This window comes from Hetaerina americana, unplaced genomic scaffold (assembly GCF_022747635.1).
Source record: "Hetaerina americana unplaced genomic scaffold, ioHetAmer1.1.p SCAF_8, whole genome shotgun sequence".
Lineage (NCBI taxonomy): Eukaryota > Metazoa > Arthropoda > Insecta > Odonata > Calopterygidae > Hetaerina > Hetaerina americana.
Window position 1 is genome coordinate 53068118 of NW_027287427.1, and position 24460 is coordinate 53092577.

Here is a 24460-nt window from a genome sequence, read left to right on the forward strand (position 1 = left end):
ACGCTTTTGTTAAATATCCATACTCATGACTTAAAATATAATTTTATTAAAAGAGATGTACTGGGAACAGAATATTTTTTGCGGTAGTGGCTCTCGATTCAATGGATTCAAGAAACAGATTCAATTCTAATGATTATAATTTTTGGTCTTCTGTATGGCTGCAAACATAATTAGGAACCACATCAACATGGAAACGTTTACATGGCGAACGATTTCTTTGCTACTTTAAATCTGTGGTTAAAATAAAACATCACTCTAAACAAATATATTACAGTCGAAAAATACGAAATATTCACCTTAAAAAATGATAAAAGGCATTGCATGAATTTATAGCACTTTTCCAGCAATTACATTGGCGTATTAACATTTCAATGAATATAATAGCTGTCTAAAGTCTATAGCTGTTAAACTAATTTCAGTAGATTATTGCTTTTATTTGTTGTCTTCGCACTTGTTCCAAGCATTAAAAATCTCTGTTATACTGAAAACTTCACGATTACGAATTCTAATCCTGCGGTAATACCTAATCAGCCTTTTCTCCAGCTCTCACAATGCCCTTAATGCAATTCCAATAAACAGGATAAACTGTTTCATTCAGCCCCTGGGGTTCTGGGGGTCCTTTAAAAGGACAATCCCCTCCTCCCCCCTTTTGAATATCAATGAACAAGATGCCTGCTCACACATCTCACAAAGGCCCCCCCACACTTCCAACCCCTTAAAAAAGTCTATCGACGAAAAAAGAAGACCAATCCCCCTTTGGCTCATTCCCCGCCCATCCCTCCACACCAAAGGATGCGAACAACGCTCGGGGGATGGGAGTAAGCACGCCGAGTGAAAAAAATGGAAGGGAGAGAGAGAGTGATTCTTTAGTCCTTTCATTAGTATCGTCCCCCTTACGCATGTAAGCCGTCATGCTAATAGCCTGCAGATTGCCCGACTTGGCGAGCCATGGTTGGAGGGAAAGGAGGGGATGTGCGGAGGGTTTAGGTAGTGGAAGGCCATACATGTATTTCTGTTCGCGTTAAGGTTTAGCGAGGGTGGCAGGGACCACGTGGGGAGGGGAGAAAAATAAAAAAACAGTTTGCAAGCTCGTCGTGCGGGGGGGAGGAATGGTGCGAGGGGGATATTGTTGTGGGGAGGGCAAGCGCACCCCGGGCGAGCAGGGGTGGATTCGGCTTTCGAATCCGGGGTATTGTCCGGAGGTGTTGATGGAGACGTTTAACACTGCCCCCCAACAATCCCTTCCCCTCCAGAAGGATCCTCGAATCCTAGTTGTGGTCACACGGGGAGGAAGAAGAGAAAACCATGAGCGAAGTGACATGAAAGAGTTACAAAGAAGGGTATTTTCTTTTGTTCGCATCGAGTTCGGAATCGAACTCAATAAAGATAGATCCATATCACGGCACCGAGATTGCAAGGCGACGGCCTTGGAATTCCATCGCTGGGATTCAGTCGACCTACAAGTTAATTTCATCGATAAGACACGACAACTGAAAATCACAACGAAATCAATTACATCTTAACCGATTAAAAATAGCGTACCCTAACTCGTACATGGCATTAATGCTGTAACTCTATGATCTTGTCTGATTTTGTAACAAGGACTCATTTTTTATATCACACTCAATTTAATATCATCATACTTGTATCATACAAACTCTGACATCGACTGTTCTCATAAGGATGAAAGTCACTAAAGCTATTGGAATCTCAAGCCTTCAGCATATTCCGATTAATTTTTGCCCTTACGTAAATTCTTGATAACGTTATTGCATATTTTTCCTTTTCATACTTATGCACATACCTTGTTCTTTCATCATTTCCTAGGTGCTTTGCTTCAACTCGATGGAATTCTAAAACGATTTTCAAAGATAAATTAGGTAAGCTGTTGGCTATTAAAGTCAATTGTTAAAAATCCGATTACCAATAAGTGGTTTTTACAAAGTTATATATACCGGTATTTCGGCCACCCAGGAAGTGCTGTTCATTTGAAATTGTTTTTTTTTCACTTAAAACACAGAAAGGGACATGTGTCTCAGAACACTGTGATGAAACGACCCGTATACAGTTGTGGCCAAAAAGTTGGTGACCATATAATCCGTGATCGTCCGTGACAAAGAAATTACAGAGAGTGCTTTCGGAATAGGTGCCTTCCTATATTGGAGCTGTCGTAAAAACCACTTCCCTTGCTATCGTCTTTTTTATCAATAAACATTTAAAGAGAATCAAACAGAAAGTTTTAGACTATAAGGACAATTGATACATACGTTTTTCTGTCGTAGTTTCTGATATTTTCTGCTCGAACGCGGACGGGTAAACTTACGGATGGACAAACCGTAACCACTGTTCTACGTTAAAAAAAGTCTGTAAAAGAAATATGAGGACACTGCGCAATATGTCGTACTGGGGCACCCACAGGAGTTCTCATATGTCGCCTTTCACTTGTTCTTTAATCGCTCCGTCCTCGTGATCTCGTCAGTGTTCGTCCCTCGCTCTGTCTCTCCTTTGCCATCCCGTGCACCTGGCATCGGATCAGCGAGCATCCCTCGCGCTCCTACCACCCCACCCACCGCTCCGCACAATGCGCCCTTTTGTGTGCCCAACCAATCCCCATTCCTTTTTTTCTTTCTCTCCCTCTCCTCTCGCCGCGAGACCGGATGCGAAGCCATCGATGAATTCCGCATGAACTACTCCCGGCAGAATCCCCGTCTCCACGCCGTGCATTCGGATTTCGTCGGACGGAGGACTCTTGTGAGTTTGTGTGTGAGGTACTCCGTGACGCGGATGACGAACGGCCATCTGCGACCGCTTGTCTAAGAGTCAGAGACGCTCTCCTGATTTCGAGGCCTACGCGAGATCTTCGCTCTCCATTCCAAAATGTGTAATTCGAGATAAATTAAAGATATGACGCAAATGCGATGTCCTCAGGAAATCGGTCGCCAAAAAAATCGTGCATTGTCATCTGCAGATGGGTGTACCGGCTCCGGTGCATTGTCCAGAGGTGTTGATGGAGAGACGTACAACACAACCCCTGAGAACCCTCTATGTGGGATTTATATGGAAGAAATATTTTCTTCATAACGTTTCCTTAATAATTGATAATGACTACTGAAATGAAATGAGACTTCTCTGAAAAATGAACAATTTTCTAATCGTGGATAACCCATTTTTTTCAATATTTTATTTTCCTGTGGAAAATCTGGATGATAGGACACACTGCCAATGCAGGACACAAATGCAGCAAATAATTGGTTCATAACGACCAGCTCCAAAAAAAATATTAAAACTTGATCACTAAATCAAGCAATGATCGCCATTATTTCTTCATTTCATCATAAAATTTCATCAAACTCTTGAACGATTATTAAATCGATGACGAAATTACCCAGATGAGGGCAATATATTTAATAATTGATAAGGTATGAAGATCAAGTTGTCGAGGGCCAGCGAAAGACTGGCGACGTCAGAGCTCAGTACAAATAATTTTATTCAGCATCAAAACAGCGCTAAACATTATGCAATACATCTGCTATTACTCTGAATATACTTCCGGAATATCCTTAAAAATAGAATAATCAGTACGATTGTCAAGCATAATTACAGGATGGGAGAGATATTTTATGAAAACGGAAGAAATTTACAGTTAAAGGACTAAAAAAAGAAGGAGAATAACAAGAGGGAAGATTTGAAATCAAACATTATATAGAGGAATATTAGAAGTATTAATCTGTGTGCCACTCTTATTTCTCAGTAAATGTGGGAAGAGCTGATTTCGGGGACGATTCCCAGTCTTTTATCGGATAACTCTCAGCCAATTAACTAGAGGTCTCTCGACTCGTAAGGTCATGTGACCGGGACGCTTTCCTTTTCACCGAGCAGATGAGACGAAAAACTGTATTTGCACACGGAAACGATCCGAAAATTCGCATCAAATGACTCCCGCGGGTGGCATCTCCCTCACCGCCTTTTCCCCTCCCGAAAATCACTTTCCATAAATGCTTCCTGCATCCTCCGTCCCTCCCTCTCTTCTCTTTTATTGCCAATTTCCCTTCAACTTCCATCCCCTGCAACGCCACCCTCCCAAAAGCCATATTTCCCTGAACTGTCCGTCCCCACTCATGCGAGATCTCTCACTCAACTTTCCCTCTCTCTCTCTCTCTCTCGCCACCCCCGACACATCCTCTACCAGTCAGCGACACTTGTCACGGTCCCTCATAATGAAGACCGGATCATTTTCGCTCCACTGGAAGGGGCGTCCCCGCCTCGTTTTTAAGGGCGGACATAAATTCATTCATCAAGGGGGTTCGGTGGTGGTCGACGGCCCAGACCCCGCCACCGCCTCGCCCCATTCCTGTTCACCCGTCGCGTGAATCTGGGCCATTTATTCCCACTCGCAAAACATTTCCCGATGCACCCGCTGCCCGGGCGACAGAAGGCCGCCACGGATCCATGCGCTCTCCGAGTTCGGAGCAAAGTGACGTGCCAGACCCCCAAGTTGAATGATGAGGCTACGAATGCTTTTTTGGGTGATAATTTGCGACTCGTTACACTTGGTTTCCGTATCCTAACGCGGATGATATCCCCGATTTGACGTTGACAACCGGATACAAATCTTACTACGTTCAATAAGGAGCGATTAAAATTTTTTCAATTCGCATAATTTATTTTGTGCAAACTTTCCTTTCTGCTATGGTGTTCACAAGTTCAATGTATACATGGTACAAGTTTCATTAATTTGTCTCCAGCAATCCGTCAGCGGCAGGAAAGGTGGATTTAGAGTATCATGATTGGCGATGGAATAGTGAAGTCTGATAAAGTGGAGAACTTAAGACAGACGAGGTAGGGTGAGGAAAGGAATAGGCGGATTAAACGGAATGAATGGAAATAAAATGTGTGCGAAATTGAAGTTTGAGTATCTTTTAATGTCGGGCGTCAGCTTTCGTTTTGTAATGTGAAGCTAAGATATGTAGTAGGAGTGTCAGGTTTGTGTCCATCCAAAATCTAACTTAAACGGTAGATCGCCAAATAATAATTGCATCAGGGGCGGTTGCTGTAAGTTGCATGTTCAGCTCACCCACGACTGCTTCTGATGGTGAAAATCGCTGTCCGCCAAGGTGTATCTCCGCATTCATCATGCAAAACTCAGTTGAGATAAAGAATGAGACCCTGTGGAAGAGTCGGGAAGAATTTTTTCAGGAGAAAAGCAGGGAGAGTATCAATTGTTTTAGTTACTCTCCCATTTTACGATTAATAATTGTGCTCAGGATTAGATAAATCTAGGCATGGACTATCATTTTTTTGCGAGATCATCGAAATTTTACGATTGGTTTTGCAGAAACCACCATACACAAGCATTTAATATGAGAAAGTTTTATTTCACCAAAATTTGAGAGATACCTAATAAAATTTACAACATTGAAAGTTATCTTAACTTAATCCGAATATTATCTCTCTCGATGAAAGCAGCGGTATAAAAGACGCTCCTAGAGAATTATGCGAGGCCTCGTATAGGACTCGGATGACAGTCAAAATTAAAATGCGTTTTGCTCGTCGCATGTTACTCTAGTTCTTTGCCGGTAAGCTGTGCACATGTTTACATTTTCAACGGCTATCACTTACTAAATACTAATGATGTAAATCAATTAATATTTACCATGTGCACAAAATACATTAAGCTAGAAATTCAACATAAAATTAATATTTTTCTCTACATATTTTGGGAATAAAAATCTTATGATCGCTCTTTATCGAAGACTATTTGTATTTATTATATTGGTAGGGAAATATTTATTTAGGAAGAGTCGACTAATTAATAGTACATAAAATTAAAATCTCAGGGGTACAATGGAATCCAAATAATACTCATATAAAGAAACGCTCATTCACAACCTTAACTTTGGGGAAATTTTCCACGATTGGATAGAAATAAACAGGGAACCTTTCCGTTAAAATATTTTTACTATCACGACTTTTGTTTCCACACTTTTACCTGCAGATGTCATATAGTGTTGAAATCTATGTCGTGAGAATGAAAATATTCAGTGGAAGTTTTAACTTTCTTTCCCTACTAAATACATATAGTATGCAATTCCTGAAGTAAGCAGTAAAGATATAAATATCACAGGGTTTATCCAGAGTAATATTGATAAATAGTCTTTTTATAATCGAAAAATCTGTATTGGTAACCTCTCGATGGGCGGGGATTACCGCTTAGCCTGCTGGAAGAATGCAATTAGTTGCGAGTTTAATGCTGACACCGAGGGATATTTCTTATCCCAAATTGGATTGGTAGGTGAGATAAGAAGTCAAAGGGAAATGGCTGCAGTAAAAAATGATAGATGGAATCCTTCTTCCGAAACTCAATTTTTTAGCACAATATAAAAGAGTAACTAAAAGGCTTGATGTTCTCCTGGCGTCAATTCAGTGCAAATTACTTCCTAGTCCTTCCACAGGATCATATTATCAGCCGAGTTTTGCAAGATGACTGACACAACTATCGTCTCCGGGGCTTTCGAGTTTCGCTAAAATATTTCACCATTTGTTTATATCCTGAAATCAAGAGGTATCAATGGATTGTCCTAAAGGTCATTCTGATTTTATTTAACATTTTCCTAAAGATTATTTTGAGATTATTTTCAGCCAACTTTTCAAAAACTGTTTAAAGTTTGTCATGTGCATAAAGGTGTAAAAAATATCGTCACCACATCAATAGATTCATTCTCGATTTACACAGCATTAAATACATAGTATCTCATATTACAATAAAAAAGTTTTCAACTCCACGTACGTACTACCTCCCTTCAATATTCAACATTTTTTGCCATTCAACATTCCTGATATTATTCTCCCTCCGCCGTTGCCATTATATATGCCATGCCACATTTCCGGGCTTTGGATTCCCCCAACAACCTTTCCTCTTCCCCTAGATCAGTCCTTTCTATCACCAAACACACAAAATTGAGAATTCAGTCCATGAAGACAATTCCTCCGATTCAAATAGGTAAACATGCATTGCCAACCAATCGCTTGAATTTGATCTAGGGACCATTATAAAGTTGCTTATGTGGCAATCACCAGTTTCGAGTTTAAGATATCTGCAGTCTCCGCAACGCCCCAGCTATGAGTCTTGTAATTGATTGTCCACCAGATCTACTTCTCGAGACTTCTTCCACGCGAGCAAAAGGTAAAATAGTGCGGTGAATGACGGGAGCCCGATGCAAGTCATGCCAAATGGCCTCCCAGTTGATGATGTATTAACTTCAGATGACACCATCTTTCGCTCCGAATGCCCATCACTTTATTTCTGGTCCTTTGAAGCGGAAGTGCATGCATGACCAAGCCGCATTAAAGCTCTACGCCACGAGCTATGCGGTAAATTAATATTTCCTTATTTTGTTTAAAACAGCTGCCAGGTCAACCTACGATGCCCTAGTGCGCTATTACGAAAAAGTAAGTAAAATTATAACATAAACATCTGAAAATTGGACAATCTCACAGGCAACGAAAATGTTTAATTTTTAAGAGCAGTTCAATTGATGGCAATGAAATTACAGCCTTTCCTGAGGCGACATTGTCATTCTCACGAAGTTTTTGTCGGGGTAAAGGGAATACAGAATTATTAAACTCAATTGCAAATTTGATGGATTATGACTATTAGGGGTACATAAGGAAGAATTTTCTTTTGAGCGTTTATTAAGGATTCGCGAAATATTGATGATATGGATCCCGAGTGGGAAGACAAAGCTATCATCGGTAAATGTATCACAAAGTTTGTAAATTCGTTTACTCGAGATACAGCGCTGATTCCTGGGGATAGGTGGTTCAAAAATGAGATTTCGAATTGGCAGAGTTAATAATACCAGAACCTTTTTTTGAAATTTGATCACAATTCAAGTCGAAAAATTCGGTGAATTAGCAATATGAGTTTATTGTATGGACCTTGCATTTTTATGTCATACAGGCCATATTATATCTTTAGTAAACGATTTCGGCTAACAAGTTAAATAAATTCAACGATTAATGTTCCAGCGATCGTACTAACCTACATAAAATCTAGATTAAAAGGAATCGAAATGTCAACCGTTAGTATGAGAGGCGCGAAGCACAATAATTCTTGAATTCCATTTCGCCACTCTAAATTAAATAAAAAATATTTGTATCACACTTTGGTCTGTTTATTAAATAATTTATGAAAAATTTCAAAGTGAATATTCTAAAGAAATAAAGGAAATGGATTCACAAAAGGGAAGAGTAAAAAAATATAGCTTCGAATGGAATTAATCCATTTAAATTAAGTATGAGAATTATGCCCATTTAACCAAAAGACCATTTCACCATTCTGAACACCCAAATACAACATCCAAGTCCAAGTCGGGATTTAAAACAGCAACCTATGGGTTATCAAGCCACAATGCGTTATTATACAGCGACAACTATTGTTTTTCATCCTATCACCGTAATTAAATTTCATTGATAATTCGATTCTTGATACAATTCGCGACATAAATTTGATCTGCAAAACTCCGGAAGTTAGGCATTACAAATTGAGTACCTTCAGGCGTGATGTGGTGGAAGTTGAACATAAAAAGTAACTGATTGAAGCACTTTTCCACTTCATATTTTTTTGACCTAATCATGATGTAATATATCGAAAACTGGTCGTAAAATAAAAATTTTATCAAGTGGAAAAGTGCTTCGATCAGTTATTCGTTAGGCATTACTTTCGTGAAAATCCACGCGCACGCCTCAAATTAAAGCGCACACAGGTTTACTCTCCTGCATGTCCTTACACGATCGCCTTCCCCGGAAGATACGTGGGGGCGAGAAGTGTCCACATTGTTTCCTTCCGCTGCCAACCGGAGATCAGGGGGGCATGGTGCTATCCCGACAGAAGGTCGGGAATAGAGAGGGACGGGGTCTTCTGCGACACGGAGAAAAGACTAACCAATTGCCCCACCTACTACGCAGCCGTCCACTCCGCGGGGTGCACGGCTCTCTTCCGCATCGGATCACGCCATTCATTTGTTTCGGGAGACCTCGGAGGAACGGCCGTCACGTCACAAACGGTGTATTTTTGTTTCCCGACTCTATATCTTCCTCCCTCTATTTCTCTCTCTCCATACCTCGGCCTCATCACCGCCCAAACGTTCAAGGGTGGAGAAGAGGGGGTGAGTAGGGGCAGCATGGGCAGTGGAGGAGGGTGAGAGAGGAGGGGCGTTTTTAAAAGGAACCATGGAGTGCCGAGCACGATCTTTGTTCAATGCCCAGTCGTGCGCGGAGTCGAAATGGTGGTGGCCTACGGGGATGTGTTCGGCGGGCTCTGTGAAGGAGGGAAGCGAGCGGTGGCGGAGGACGGCGAAGAGGGGGAAGCAGGACTGCGGGGGGGGGGATGTTGGTCGTCCCCGATGGAGAAGCGAGAAGAATGAGAAGAGGGGTCGTAGGATTGGCAGTGTTTTTCCGCGGTGTGGGGGAGGAGTTTGTTTGTGTGTATTTGGTGACCGCTTTCGCAGTTTGAGCTTGGGAGACGGGGTTCTGAGAGTGGGGAAGCCTTTTAAAAGTCTCCTCCTCCCCCAGCCTTCATCCCACTCTTTCATCCCCTCCCTCAAAAGGACGTTGCATAGTTTGGGATCCGAAGGGGTGTGGGACAGTGGATTGAGGGGGAGGGACGATCGTGGGTTGGGAAGTTATGTGTGGCGATTTAGATGCGAGGCACGAACCATCCGCGAAGTTTTTGGCAAAGGTCGAAAGGATGTCATACATTCCCCGTAGCTTGTGGGGGAGGTCCAATTTTTCCGCCTCCAATCTTATTCCCTACGCCCCATGTCCTCACCCTCCACCCTCCCTTCACGCCGAAATCTCTGAATATTTAGAATCCGTCTGTCCCTCCCATATTACGGGAGGGACAGTCAAGTTCTTCCCGTGCGCGCATACCAAAGTCGGCTAGCCATGTTGCCCCATGGGGGGCAAATTTGAATTCAGTTTTAAATGTACGACAGTTAAACTATAACTGTGCACATATTTGAGATTGAACACGTTTTCCAGACCACAGAGAGATTTTCAAAATAAACGCATGAGCAACCGGAAAGGTACCTTTCTTGTTTGAGCAAGAAAAAGTTAGCGATGAAACCATGTCGCAACACATTTTCTTGTTATTTTTTCGACCACATGCATTACACTATCACAAGGCTGTGTAATCCTGAGGCATGAACTAAAGCAAAATAGCTCGTGTGTACTAGACTATATGTTTCTATAATTGGGACATTACTAAAGAAAATCGGTAATTACAATATTGCCTTTGTAGAATATTGCGGGAAGAAAAATTGCGCCTTTGTTAATTTCACTCTACAGTAGGATGAAAACATACAGTGGAATAAACAAAGTTGCAATTTTTTTCCGATGTGTCATTAATGTTTAATTTTAACATTTTGGCAGGATGTGCGAGGATTTTCTTCGCTCAACGAATACTATTTATTTAATTTTTCTAAGCCCGAGAAACGGTAACCATTTGTAGCAGTGGTGGGGATTCGATCGAAAGTTAACATTAATTGTGCCTTTTGAGATAGGTGGATAATATGGTAAAGGTATGATGCACAGAGAATGAAGGATGGGAGAAGAGAAATTCGGTGTCGTAATTCGCCTATTCTTAACGTAACATGCGAAGGAGTTAACAATTTAACGTCCTATCCGAAGGAGGGCGTACTTAATTTGAGGTATTCTCACATAGAGCCCCAAGTAGGGATAAATATATCTAAGAAACGTCAAACGAGGTTTAGATAGAAACAAATACCGAAATATAAAAATTATTTTATTTTTAATAAGAAGTCTGAGTATGATAATGCACTTTAAATAATACATATAGCTACAAATAAATTGCATCATTTTTGTTGGCACAGATCAACTATTATCCACAATTCACCGAGTCCATCAATACCCAGATTAAGAAATATGGCATAATATTGGTTCCAATGAAAATAAATCTTATTTATGATAATTTTTAAGGGAATTTATTTTTGTGGTTTCGTAAGGTTCACATTAAAGAATTTTTCCATACAGCTTTCGGCGAAAATAGAATTATTTTAAAATTTTAATTTCTACGAATCACCAAAATACGAGTTTGGCAATTATTTAACCTTCAAAGGAGCACTTAGCCCAGGTTTAGTAATGTTTCGTTAAACCGAAGGTTAGCTTTAACCTCCGGTTAAGGTCAAAACTCAGTTTTATGACCGCTAGTTAAGTTCAAAGCCGACAGTCAAACAGTTCAATAGCTGACAGAAGGTGATTCTACGGTTAAAATGTTCGCATTCATTAATGAGTACTTTCATTTGTTCATAAAATTGGAATTCTCGGTACTCCCCTAGTTATTTAAACGTTCACGTTATCTAAAGATTCGATTTTAAGAGATATTATAAAACCAGACCTTATACATATATATGAACACAAATTCAAGTTAATTCCCTTATTCCAAATTACTTCATTACCTATTTATTGAGGGCTGATTTTGCAGCGGAATTAGTTTACTCTAGTAATTAGAGAATATTATCTCCAATTAACTGAGATAGTATGCATTCTCCATAGTATATTTCACAGACACGGACACGTTTCCCCGAGAACAAGCAATGGTTTTCTTTTACACAAATTGACTTTTGAAGTCCTCAGGACACAAAGAAGAGGATGAAAAGGTCGTTTATGGAATCAGATTGATTGCAATTCACTTATTCCACTCATAAGTACCACCTGGAATAACATGGTCTTACTAATTCTTTAGCTGAACGAGGCTAATATGTTAATACTTTCCCTACTGCCTCTTTTGCACGAACAAAACTTCAAAAAAGAAAGAGAGAGAAGTATGATTTGGACATACAACGATGTTAATCTCAATACTGGAATTGAAAAAAATCACTGAAACTATTTTCTCAACTTAACTTTTTTTGAACTCGCTTTGTTTACTGTAATCTTTTCCATGTTGTTTCCGGTTGTTACTGGGCACAGAGTATATTTCATTGGAAACATTTTTCTAATTGTTGGTACTTCGCAAATTTAATCTTGAGGATGAGATTCCCATTTTAAACGATATTCGAGTTTAAGTTAATTTTAGTTAGTCTAGATCGAAATTAATTAAAGAATGACATGACATGCGTCATGCATTTAAATCACGAATGATTGAGGGTTTAGTGATGAATCAACCAATAACTCAGATAATCAAACGAATATATCTAACTAACTGGAAAATAACTACAGTATGACGCCTGTGTGCAACATTTTTTGGCAAAAAACTTTATCATCTTTCGACTTTTTTCTGCCATATTAGAACACTTGATCAAGAAACCTGCTAAAGTCCTGACATGAAAAAAGTCCCAACGAAGACCCTTACGTACTCCCTTGTATCGATAAAGGGTTTCGGTGCAAGGATTGATTCTTACAGACTCACAACGAGTCCGTCTCACCCCGGGGAGAAAGACTTTCGGCTACCCCCCCCCATCCTCGCCTATTCATCTATTCGGCTATGAAACTCTCTTCCCGCCCCCTTCCCCCACGAATTCGCTTCATTCCTCAATTTCCCCTTTCATCTCCGCCTCCTTTCGCTTTGCCCACCCTCGCCTTGCCACCTTCCCCCATACCCTCGACTCCTCCGTCCGCCCCGGCCATCCGTACCAGCCCCACCATTCGCCCCTTCTCCCGGGGCCACGATGTTGGCTCTCCGTGAGGGGAGACTGTTAATCAGCTGCGTCAACACCCTCCTCTATTTATTTTCTTTATATTCCCCCGCACTTTTTGTTGATTCTTCACCTCCCCGACGGTCCTCTTTCCCCTCCTTCCTCTCCACTCGTCATTTATTCCCTCCCCTCCTCCTTGTCCTCAACCTTCCTCCCCCACTCCATTTCTTCCTCCTACAATTGGTCAATGAACATATCTCTCTCTCCCCCGCTCCCCTTTTCACCTCTCACAGCCTGGTTTTTGTGCGCGTCATATTTTCCTTAAAGTTTAACGTTTTCGGGACGAGAGGGTTTTCTCTTGATTCTTTTGTGTGCACTGCTCTTCGCTGCTTCCCATCTACACCACGCTTTTACTGCGTCGACTTGTACCTTTCGCCGGTGCTTCAATGTCGTAAGGCAGTAGCTCGCTCTTTTTAAAGGGTATTTTCTATAGTCAAACGATCATTCCTTTTGGAGATTTCTAAGGTTTAACTTGTTTTTATAAGTACTTAAAAGCGTTCCGCTGAAGTGCTTCTCTGAAGCACATGTCCTAAGGGTATTTCTTGTACCAGAGGTAATTCGTCCAGTGATACTGAGCTGGAAGACTAACATCACGATGAAAGATGACGACTAGAGTGAGTTCAAAGAGCATGCAGATGTTCATTCAACACCACGGTGTCCTTTTAACGATGAAATAGAGTGAAAAAAGAACTAATTTTCCAAGATAATAATTTTGCATCCAATCTACGACAGGTTATGGAACACTATAGTCATCATATCACTTATTGCAAATTGAACGCAAATACAACATGGTCTCTTTTAGATCATGATTTCTGTTAAGAGACGAAATGAAATCAGCGGATAAATATAGGTATTATTTATCCCAGGTCAACTTTTTACATTTGAAGATAATTTACATTGAGTGTGCTCCAAATCAATGAACTTTCCAATTAGATAATCAGGATGAAACACAGGCCTTGAATCATTTTAAATATTTTGAAGACCTAAGATTGAAGCAGTGACATTATTTATCCCCACATCAAAGCTCTCATCTGACCAATTTTTCCTTAGATTGAGCATCTGTAAAAGTCAAAATATTAATCGGTTTTTTTTACACTTAATTCAAAGTTGAGGCGACAAAATTTGGTTGCTCGGATCGCAAAACAGATCATCGTTTTTCATCAACGAAAATTCTCTTTACCATTCTAGTCTTTAGATTAGCTGATATTTTTTAATCCTTTATCTTTTAATCCTCAAATTGTTAGTTTTCTTAGAAAAAATTGAATCGAAAACCTCAAAAAAATGGGGATACCAATGAATGAAGGATGGTAAAACTGGCAAATGCTAAAAGCTAGTAATATAATACAAATTGCGATAATTTATTGAAAAGGTCCAAATATGAAAGTCACTCTCTGTGCTGATTTAAATTAATTATCTCAATACTATAGACTGAATGCATTATTTATCAGAAGTAAAACATACAAATTTATGGTAACTCATGATATGTAAAGATGGGATAGTGTAACGCCGAATACCGAGGGTAAAAAAATTAATAATAATTGGCACAATTTTGAATGAACGTATAAAAAAAACGCCTAAGAGTAAGACAATACCTGCGGTATAATTCTTCGTTGTTAGAAATTTGATAAAGGCAGTAAATGTGGATGGTGGAGATATTGAGGCACTAGAATTCTGACGATGTTTGAACGGATAACGTTCGGAAAGAACAGAATATGCATACAGGACGGCATGAATGTGGTAGAAAATACCCAGAAGCGAAAAATTGTTCGGTGTCGTAGAAAGAGTTTTTTGATACAATGATTACAGCTGATAAGTTCCGTGCATTCATATAAAATTCATCCCTAACCTGAATACCACTCAAAATAATAATGCTTGGGAGCATTAATGAAGGCGTGCTCCAAAAAATTAATGTTACTCCCTGCAATGAATTGCATTAAACCCCATCCTCATACAGATCAAGTTTCTATGAGCTGGAACGAGAGTGCCATACTTTCCTATTCTCGTGACTGTTTACCATCAGCCTTCGCCCCGAACGAAGATTAAATGTATCCCACTCGCCAAGCACAGCGGACCACGGAACTCCATCCCGATCTCCATTTAGGCGATTCATTGTGAGATTCGCATGCTGCACGGCACGGGAGGATAGTCGAGTTTCTCCTTCTCCAATTGTCGAATGCCGCCAGGACAAAAGTCTCCGATCCTTTCCACCAACCAGTTCCACTCCGCCGCCACCGAACCGAGAGCCGTTGTTGAGCCGTCCCCTCCACGCATTATCCCCGATGCGCACACCGCCACAGCTCGGCGGGCGGGAGAGAGAGAGCAGGTGGCGGACCTCGAACATACACAACCCCCCCCGTTAAGCCACAGAACTGGGCAGGATAATAACTCGTCGATGGACTCACCAACCGGTCGTTCGGGCCAGGAGGACCGCTCTAACTAACCCGTCACGCTCGGGACGGCGAGGAGGGCTAGTGGATAAACTCTCGCGTGGCAGCGTTTCCGAAAGAGATTATAAAGGGGTTACGGTGAAAGGAGTGAGGGAATCGGGATGGAGGGGTGTCTTTCTTTTGCTGAAGCGGCCCTCCAGGAGGGGGGGATGAGGGCAGGGACATGATGCACGCCCCCGATCGGGCTAGGCGCGAAAACATTCTCCCGGCGGGGGAGCACGAGGATTTGATGAGCCCTCCCCCTCCCCCTATGACGTCATCATACGGCAGGGATGACCCTGCCGTATGATGTGTTCGAAAACCTTTCTCCAGCGGGTCACGAGTTTGATAAATCCCTGTTTGGATGGATTTAAATGCTCGGGCTTTTTTTCTTCACGGTCGATGAGTTCGTGATTTAAATGCGTCGTGCGATTCATGGCTATAGGAAGTAATCCTGGCTTTAGCAGACAACAATATTGCTGGACAGGTGTAGGGGTCCCCTTGAAAATGATTTAAGAACCCATTAATAAATGGAAGTTAATAAATTATTGAAGTTTTCACGCTGATATTAATTCCTATTTTTTTTCATCTCGGCTACAATCACTTAATCGCGACCTAAATTAGGAGCGACGAATTCCATGGGCCTCTTCAATCTCGAACACTCTTTTCCACATTTAAGGGAAGAAAAAATTCGCAATTTTCATTCACTACCACATAATAGACCATCTGGATCAAGTTAAGTCTTATAATTACGTAAATCAATAAAAACACATTTAATTGCTATTTATACTTCCCCAAGTCAAGGCAGTACAAATAGCATTTATCTCATCTACAGCAATAAAAATTACTTTAACTGTCAGAAAATCATCTAATGGGATTAAAACATTTTAAGGGATGTCATGTTTTAAGTAAAATTTGTCTACAACTCATTTTTCTTATTCTTATAAACTTCATGCACATTATTGAATTAAAGGGTCTGCAAAAAAACTCGTCCATGTGCTCTCGGCATCTATCGTTGTCAATACAGCAATAGGGGTACACATAATGTAAATAGATACTGCTCTATTGCTGTTGATAAGGCATGTTATAAGAATATATATTTTCTCACAATGTTGTAATGAAGTCAGCTTTTTTAAGCATATCAACTTCAAGAGTGAATATAGGAAAATTAATATTTGTTCTAAGTGTTTTTTACTTTATTTTATACGTAAGATATAATAATTGGCTGTTGAGCCCTAGTTTGTGCAAAATGAATTGATATAAATTGCAAAAAGGTGTATTATTTCACTGATATGGTGATTCTTTTTCATATACTCGTACACCCTATTCAAATTCAAATTGCAGTTCGTTGTGGTGATTTTCCATTCTACACGCCATAAAATGCTTTTCGTTAATTCATATAATGTAAGCCATAATCCATAAGCCATATAACAATATATGGTGGTAATATATACGTAAGTTGATGCACAATTTTAAATATTAATTTTAAGACTCTACGAACTTGAAAAATATATTCAAAGTAATGTTAATTGACGAACGTAAGGTGGAAACATGGGTTAAGATGATCCTATTTTTACTAATTATGGTGCTCTTGTACATGGAATATTATGAATCAACTTTGTATATTGCTTCTTATGTGTTCTAAATTAAAAACTGCAACTCACGCAGTCTAGCCTGGGAGTTCCGCTTGCTCTACCTATTAATGGGCTGACTTGGAGTCTGAATATGGATCTTTATTCGCGCACCATCTCTATCATGACGCGATTTTCCTCCGTGGCGCAGTATGCGATCACGTTACGACCAAGCTCTAATAAAATATGGAAGTACTGGGAAATCCATTATTATAGATCTTATGGTGCTACTTTCCGCAAAATTTGATGAGAGGTCGTAAATTTTCGTCTTTCTTCGAGTAAATAGTGATAACAACTGCGCGCCCATCCTGGCAACCAAGGATTGTGCCCCTGTTAATACCAGAAAGAATATCTTTTCTCGTAAGGGTAAGTTTTGAATCCTTCGTACTCTAGGTATATGAACTTTTCACAATATTATCTTTATTAAGCAGCGGAATATCCAACTGAAGTTTTACTGACATTAATTCGCAAATCCAATATTTTGATGCAAAGTAGGCGTGGTCCATCTCCAACCAAACTTTCCATTATGCTTGCCGTAGCCCGAGGCAACCAAGTCCCACCATTGACTTCCTGTACTTGTACTAATACAGTAGTTAAGCTATGGGTACCTTGGATCCTTCAAGTATTCGAAGCCCCCAAGATTTTAGATTTCCCATGAAGATATTAATACAATATTCTTCATAAGAATCACACCACATCAAATGCATTCAACTTCTATAGCGTTTTGGTTCCTGCTTTCAATTAAACGAACGTAAAGGCAACACGAAAATTAAAGGTTTTTGTTTAAAATACTAAGATACTCTATATTTGAAAAGCTAAATTAAACTTCTATTTAAACTGTCTTCGGGTTCCACCTTAGGAATTTGCGATGGAATTTAAAACATTTTTGAATCGATTCTTTGCATAAATATGCCAAAGATAGTCTAAATAGATCTTGCAGATTAATTAAATACAAGGTCCGGCGCAAAAGTAATAGGACTAACATATTTTTCCCGGATAGACGGACTGTGGTTTCTCTGGCTGGATTCGAGGAAGGAGAGTCTCAGGAAAGACTAAGGGTTGGTAGCAGTTGGCTCCCAACCTTGATGGAGTGCAAATAGTTCGTTTGCAAAACCTCTCTAACATAGGACCTCGTTGCGCTCCGTCATGAGTAGGTCATTGAAACCGCCCTACGCCATCAAATTTTGCGTGCAACTGGACAAAACTTGGGAGGAAACTTATGACATGATCAAGGGAGCTAATGGTGATAGCACCATGGATATATCGGGCGTTTTTGAGTGGCAGAAGTTGTTTCGGTATGGTAGAGAATTTGTTGAAGACTCCGAAAGTTCAGGACGCCCTTCGACCTCAAAAAGTGACAAAAATATTGCAAGAGTGAAGGTTTCATTGAACAGGGATCTTAGATTCAGTTTTCGCATGTTTTATGATAAACTTGGCATTCCTATAAGTGATGTGCATCGACTTGTGACCGAAAAAATGGGCGTCGTGAGAAAAGTGTGTGCGAAGTTGGTGTCGCGAGTGCTCTCGGACGAACAATAGGAAACTCGCACGCGGATCTTCCAAGAGCTTCTCGGCAATGTGAGTGAGGAACCACATTTTTTAGACAATGCCCCGCCAGACTTCTTTATCTATCCCCGCCTCAAATCCGTGCCGACAGGACGTCACCGCAGCTCGGTGGAAGCGTTACAATGGGCCATGACGAAGGTGCTCAGCAGTATTCCGGGCGCCGCCTTCCAGAAGGCGTACCAGGCGTGGGAAACCCGCTGGCAGCGGTATGTGGACGCACGAGGGTGTTACTTCAAAGGCTTTTGAGTGAATACATTAATTCTAGCAATACATTTTTTAATGGACTACTTTTGGGACAGACCTTGTAGGTGCACGCCATATCCATTCTATTACACTACAAACTAAACGGTCTCTAAACACAGGAATATCTAAACCTACCCACTAATATCCATGAGTAATTTGGTCCTCAAAATCTTCTGTGGAAAGTCTTGATGACAAAGTTAATTTATCAGAAAGTATCTTTGTGTCGTCATCTTAACGAGACAGTTTTAGGCATTATTAATTGGTTTAAAAATATATCACTACACTAGAGAATATTATTCCTTACTGACATTCAGAGTGGTTTTAAGAGAATTAAGAAGACATAACGATCCGTTAGCTTAAGCAGCCGTAATTGAACGTTGAGAAGAAAAAAAATAATAAGAGGAAAGTTTAAAATTCGCTACCCCTTTCAAATTACGGAAAATCGATATGTTTATTCTTTAAATTCAAGACCCTTTCTGATTAACTTTTCCTTTGCAAAGGAATCTCCCGACGAGCAAAATCGTCAACCTGTCACCCTTCTTCTGCACCATCTCCCCCTTAACTAACAGTAACCCAATTAATTAAACTCCTTCGTGTACTTGAGAGGCATTGAAAAATCAAAAATAAACCCCGCATCACGATTCTCGCGTCACGAGAGACGGAGCACGAAATGCAATTATGCCCATCTCTTTTCTGCTCCAAAAACGGCAAAAATGGAAAAAGACGCCGGGAGTGCATAGACTATGATCTTAGAAGATGTCCATGGATGTGGATAGAGGGAGAAGGGGCGAGATGGAGAGAACTGCGACAGGACACGCTTCATTTTCCCCAACATCGTCTTCTCGAGTTTCTATTCAAATATTCTCCACGCCGTCTTCAATCGTCAAACCCCTTCAAACCATTTTCCTAACTCTGATATCGTGACAAATCTTCGACTGGAACTACTAACAGGTAATAAAGAAAAGATAGTAACAATTTTCCACTAGATAAGTTTAATACAACGACCAAGTTTCGAAGTATTACATCATCTTCAAGTGAAGATAGTACAGGAACACGTATATAATATGTTTTCTATACTATACATACATATATAGTATACATATGTATAACATAGTATAAAATATAGTATATTTAGTAGTAAATTTTCACTATCTTTTCTTTATTATTTCTTTATTATGCTCGAATTCCACCACATCACACCTAAAACTGCTCAATTTGTTACTATCAGGTAGATTTCGTAGCTATACTGAGGTGGATTGAAAGTACTCACAAAAATACGAACACAATGTAACACTAATTAACCGTTTTCGTGTTGAATATTCTCCCATAAAATCAAAATAAATCGAGTGAGAGAATTTAAACCAATCATTTTAAACAGTTGAGTCAATTACCATAACGCCTGATATCACTAAAAAATCTCATGGCACGATACTAGTTAGGACGGCAGGCAGATAGATGATAATTGGAAATAAAATTTTGATACCAAATGATTTATAAGGTTCTTTGGGGCTTGATCAATCTTATACCACATGTCGTATGTTTAAATATTTAATTTCCAAATGTGCCAATCATGATTGATATTTCTATAAAAGTATACTTGAGCAGCGTCATCTAGGGGCGATTTCAGATGATATTGTCTGAGACATTGCTGGGTATATCGAAGGACGATGATGTAAGTACGCGGTTGGCCTATAGATATCGACAGAAGCTGAATAAATGTTACACCAAAAGAACTTTCTTGCGACTAATTTACAATTTCCACGGATAACATGATGAGTTATGATGGCGGGTCAGAGCGATAACTTCACGACATATCAACGCGTATTATTGCATGTTTTGTAGAAATATGAGCATTTATAGACGTTAACATCATGTGTTTTCACAAAAAATGCGGAGAATAGCAATTATTTTCACCTCAAAAGAGTTAAAATAGAAAACCATTTAGAATTATGCACTATTTTTTAACACAATGGGAATGGTTTAGTTGGTACCGTAAGATTTACATAACCGTTGGTTAATTTCAATTACTCCGTCCCCGCTCCGAAAAATAACGGATAATTAAAGCCGGAAAAAAACTCAGAAGAGCACTCTGAAAGCCCTTGCCTCGGCTAATTAGTCCCCAAGGCATCGCGAGAGCTAATCAGAATGACGGAGGCCATTCGCTTAATTTCTAATGCAATCGTTACCCTTCTCGCAATACTTTTCCTCTCCCCTCAGCCTCACTAAGCATCAAATCAGGTAAATAATCATCTTTATTTTGTATTGATGTGGAATGACGGGACATTATGATCAATAGCAGGTATGAGAAAATTAACTCAGATAGGTTTTACACAATAAATAGCGAACGAAAATGTCACTTTGATGACATATGCATAAAGAAAAAAATCGAGATTTAAATTTACAGAACAACACCTTAAGTTTTCCTTCTTAGATCGTGATTTCAGGCTGACGCCTAGGAATAAATATTCTCCTCTCCCTCACATTCATTTCATGGATGAATGGCAGGTAAAATTAAAACTGAAATAAAAAAATGAGATTCAAGAGCGAGCAATCTGCGACAGGTCTCACCACGGCTAATCAGTTCCACGTCACTCCCGAGTCTCTTAATCAGTCAGGGGCATGCCCAAACATTATTATATGCATAGAATTTGGACAAAAAAATAGATTCCAACCCCTTCTTAAACCTCTTATTAAAATCACTTTTCCGACTATGACGAAACATATATCAACCTCATACTATGGCATGGCCAAATATCGTGGTTGCGCGTTAAGTTCACAAAATTCTTGTGTCATTCCAGCCAAATTACGTACACGAGCATACGGCGGTAGAACTTTATAAATAGAAGGTAAATCCTTCGACTCTTAGGAAAAAGTGTCCATCCCGGAAACTATTAAAACTATTATTATTGGGTGATTTGAGGAGGCAATTTTATGTGATATTATCTACTGCATCCATCAACTGCATCATGAATCCCCTTTAGAGAAGAATGACACGATCATAAAATCATGGAAAATATTCGATTAAATTTAGGGGGTATTGTTAAATATCTTCTAGCTTCAGCTACCCCATTAAAATTCCGAAATTTATATTTTTTAAACAATATTGCAAGAGATTTTATTCCTCACACTCCATAATTTCCAATTAAACTGCGACCCTTATTTTATGAACAGCTGCGTCACTCATTTTATCCTACGAGTGCCAGAACTATAAACCAATCGTACTTCTCCATTCCAACTAAACGTTATTTTCCGGTTCACAGCCGAATCCGAATGAGTGTCGCTTCAATTTAAATTCTTCCGAGAGAAAATTCTAAAGTCAAGGTAGGTGAAAAACGCACAGAGGCACAGAAAGCAAACTCGCGGTTTACAATCAAGATTGCGTTGTCGAGTCGCGGAACTTGCGCTCCATAATATCGCGATCTCTTCCTAATTACAAGCATTCCTTCAATCCATCCCTCCCATCCCATTTTCATATGTCCACCACCAATACGCCCACCTCCTCCGCTCTCCCTGTTGAATTTTTCAAGCGAAAGAAAAAAATAGCTCCGACAAGTCAAAATCCTCCACCAACACACGGGCACACAATCAAACCCTTTGACGCCATTTTTAGTTCGCAAAACCCCTTTGCCTTTGTCCGTTCACCTCATGCCCTTCTCTTCCCATTTACAACATCCCTCCCACCCACACGTCCACATCAGGGGACGGTCCACCTCCTTCTCCCCTCCCCCCGATGATCTCGTCTCATTCCTGCAGGTACCTACCACGGTTTCGCAGTCATTACGTTCCCTTTTCCTTTTAACCCGCTCTCCAACATCGTCGTCATTCTCACCCACGGCATTTCTATCCGTCTCTCTCTCTTTTTCTCTATCCTTCCCCTCCTTCCTTCATCTTTTTTTATAAAAAAATACCTCTTCCCTCTCGTCCACCCTCCCCGCACCCTTCTCCAGTCTTCCTTTACACCCTTCAACCCCACCACCCCGCCGCCCGCCCCTCTCTCCGCCCCTTTCCCCGACCCCCCACCCTTCCTGGCCCTGCTTCTCCTCTCGGCTTAAGCGAATTAGCAGATCCCAATTAAGGCGCGCTTTTTTATTAATGAATTCTATCCCACGGGAGGACCGAGGAAGGTGGGCGCGTAGGCGGCAGTGGTGGTGGATGCAGAGAGGATGTTTCGGGAGGGGGAGAGTGGGGGTGGGAGGGCGAGGAGAAGAGTAAAGGGTTGGATATAATGTGCGAAATGGTGAGTCAGGGGTGGGGGAGGGTTTAAAAATGGGAGGCAGGGAACGTTGTCTTACCAAATCTACCGCCCACTCAACCCCCCCCCGGTCACCTCTTCAGTACACCCCTCGTCCTCCAGCGTTCTCCCCACCTCTTCACTCATCCCTTTTCAGCCCCCCCTTCCCCTCGGAAATATCTTCTTCCATCCTCCCTCACCTGTGCAAAATTTTCCGTGCCGCCACCTCTCCCTCAACTCCTCCCTTCCCGAACTATCCACCTGATCTCCACCCCCCGACCTCCCTTGACTCGTCCGCCGTCTAATTCCTTCAACCCCCCCCCCTTCCGAAATGTGTGTACGTGGAGGGGGAACGAGGAAGACACTTCGCGTCTCCGTGTTGCCTCTTCCTCTCCGTCTTTTCCATCCGTTTCGGGCTTCCTCTCAAACGACCCCTCACTCTCCCCATTCCCCAAAACTCTCTAACGTCCCACCCCATTCGATTCCGTTTTTGCGGAATGATTTTTTTCCAAACCAATTTGACTCTCGGGTCCGGACTTGTAGATCTCTTTCCCTCCCTCTGCGCTTATCTCTCTCACTCTCCTCATTTCACACCCCTTCCTACTCTACCGAACCTCCATCCCATTTGACTGGCGGGAAAGGATTCGCCGAGTCACTTGAGAGACAGGTGGAAATGCTGATTGGTTCCATCCTTTAAAGGTTTTGCTTCATCTCACCTCCTCCACCCTTCTTTACTCCCTCTCCATCTTTCTGTCCCTCGAGTTTTGTCGAGGGGGCTGGCGGGGCTGTTGTGGGGTTTAGAGAGGCGGGGGCTCTCTAAACGCGTACACTCCTACAAGAGGTGGAGGAACCATTCCTCTCCCCTTCCATTTGATCCCCTAGCCAAGTGACTTGCTTCCCTCAACTCGGACATCCCGCCGGATGAAACCGTCTCAAAGATGGGACGTCGAATTAGACAGGTGGAAATATACCGAGGCACGTGGGTTTTTGGCAGCGGAAAAAGTTCTCGCCTTGCGGGAGCTCGGTCTCAAATTTTCATTTCGCGGAATTATTCCTTTGTTCTCTGGATTCTGCCGTGATCTCTGATTACGTCAGCTTTATGTTTGACGGCATCCGCCGCAAATACCTTGATACCTGGGTAATGGGTTACTATGAGTGGTTGTCTGCCGATCAAAGGTACGTTTCATATGAACTCTTGACAACTGAAAGCCAACTTCATAGAAATCAACTTTCCTTCACTCCACAAACATTGCCTGTAATACATTAGATACATGTTAGGTTTCCCCTATCCTCCTGTAAGTGTGGTTTTTTTCAGGTAATTGTTTTTCTGATCATGATGTAAGTCGAAAATTCTTCAAAGTTTTTCCAAAAATCTATTTAAAAACTTATTTTACCAGATTAGCACTGTTTAATTTAGTATTTGTTAGGATGTTAATATCCCAAGTACAAACCAATGTACAAGTGTATATAGGTTTGCATTGTATGTATATTGGTATTATATTTATTTTGTAGATAAAGCCGCTTTAATAGATTGTGTTATCCATTTTTCAAACTTTTTCCATTTCATGATTTACTTTAAATGATATTATCCATTTTAAGTAACACTGATAATTGGTGAGGGGTAAGGAAGGACTCTTTGTTCTAAAAGTC